Consider the following 2,500-nt stretch of genomic DNA (forward strand, 5'->3'; position numbering starts at 1 on the left):
CTACTGAACTGGGCGAAGTCAACATCACAGCGAACAACTGCATTAAAAAAAAAAACCAATTGTGTCACTTTACACTCTGGTGGTAAACACTGCAGTTTCCCCATCAGTCATGGACTTCGGTTGTAGACGTCAATAATAAGGTGCTGTTGTGAACTAGTGGAGCTGCTGCTGATGTTCTAAACGGAAGTTTTTGCAATCTTTGTAATTATAAAAGTTTTGTGTGAAGCTTTGGTTTTAATACTGCAGTGGGTTTTCTCTCATTCTGTTGCCGTTCATTTCATAAGCACAGTTATCTTTTCTATAAGACACAAATCTAATCAAAACATTATTAAACCTACTGTATTTCTACACATATTTAGAACTTATTCTATTAGCAGATCATTCTGAACCTTTCAAGACATAAAGTCTGTAAATAAAATAAAAACAAAGGTTTCCCAATTAAACAAGTATGGTTAGTAGAAATATTTAGGTTTAATAATCTTAGGTTATTTATTGTTTAATAGTTGTGACTATAACTTGACTTAACTCATTTTAAATTTAATTAATCATTTAAATGTTTTTTAGTGCTTGATGTTTTCTTTTTAAAAGGGTGCATGAAGCTGTTGAGGTGGTTTGATTACTGTACACACACTGAGTTTGAGCACATTTAATCTTCTACTTGTACACAATGCCTGTGAAGCATAAACAGGACCTGGATGATTGGCTACAGCCGGTGACTACAGCTTCACCCTGATGATGACCAGCAGGCAGATAGAAACCTTACAAACTCTTATAGGAGAGGATGAAGAACAACAGGCTCCCAGGAGAATACAGCTTTATGTAGATAAACAGTTTTAACAAAATGTCAGACAATTGTTTAAATTACTGATGTTATGATGAATTTCAATGTTCTGGACAAATCAGGACGAGGCTGGAGGCTAGAAGCAGGTTTTCAGATGTTTCAAATTCCGCAGGCTGGAACCTGAATTTGAAAAGTTACTTTTTTCACAGATCAACTTGGAAAAACATTAAGGGCTGCTTCAGGGGTCGGGCATCTGCCAACACACTGCGCGCACGCACACACGCGCACACATACACATTTTCCGAAAGATAACAACAGATGCTAATGTTTTGACATTTTCTGTGTTTGTGTAACAGTCAGGCCTCTGAGGTTCAGATTGGTGTCAGTTCCATCGCAATGCATGAAATGAGATAAAATAAAAATACATAAATTATAATAAACCTTTCATTTACACTAAACGTTTCTTTTGAAGTGCTTCACTCAGATTAGCACATAAAGAAAAAACAAAACAAGACAAATGTATAATGTTGTAATAAGACTAAGAGGGGCGGAGAAAAGTGATGTGAATATTACATAAAATGACAGTCATGTGATTAAGAGCTCATAAAACACTTAACACTTAATAAAAATTCACTTAAGAACTTTTATTCACTGCTGTAAATGAAAAAGAAACATGTTTCAGTAAATTGGAGACTCCTCCATAATAACTCCTTAGTTATTGTTGTTGCCTGATGATTTACACTTATCTATCATACCATGATCTATACATAAAAGAGCAAGATACGGTTATATAACGCGGAAATAACCCAAATAAAATATATAGATCAACAGAAGCATATTATTGATAAATGTTGTTTTTTTAACGGCTTTTCCGCATATATTTGCCTCATATTTCCTCCTAAAGCTTACGTGGAAGAATATGAATCTTTTTGCGTTTAATGTGAATTTTATAGAAACATTATCCATTATTGTTTAAAGGGTGCCAATATTTTCTCCCTGTATCACTTTTCTTCTTTCTGCACTAGATAATAAGGAAGTGTGTGAGCTGCTCTATTACCAGGATATTCATTCAGGTGTCAAAGGGAAGTGTTGATTGGAAATAATAAATAGAAACACACACACACACACACACACACACACACAGTCCCCTGTCTGCTGGAACAGAAAGCTGGCATAGTGGGAACGTCTGCTATAATTAGATTGGATGTAAAGAAGCAATAAAACCAGCTAGACCCGAAGAACCGACCAATCGGAGCAGCGCTACAGAACTCCAGATATCAAATTTACATTTATTCCATAATGAGGAAGCGGCGACATCATCACAATGGACAGGAAGTGAGGTCGTGTTTGATCTCTCTTCCTCCTTCACACTCTGTTCAGACACACACACACAGGACAGAAAGGGAAATGAGGCTGACCTTCACTCCTGTCGCAGCTGTGTTTGAGGATGAATATGCACACACACACACACACACACATGTACACGCTCCTCAATCTGCATATCAGACTGAAAGATAAAACAATCTAATGAAAACAATGGCATTTATTTAAAAAACCCAGAGAGAGACAGAGAGAGAACATGACTGTGGGAGAGAAGGATAAGAAGAAAAAAAAGAGGTGAAGGAGTGTAATGGAGAAGATGAAGAATATGTAGAGTATGCCGTTTCAAAAAGAAGAGATAGGAATGAAGAGCAGAAAAGAGGAGTGAAATGAGTAGGA

The sequence above is a fragment of the Clarias gariepinus genome, chromosome 7 (assembly GCF_024256425.1).
Source record: "Clarias gariepinus isolate MV-2021 ecotype Netherlands chromosome 7, CGAR_prim_01v2, whole genome shotgun sequence".
In the NCBI taxonomy this organism is placed as follows: Eukaryota; Metazoa; Chordata; class Actinopteri; order Siluriformes; family Clariidae; genus Clarias; species Clarias gariepinus.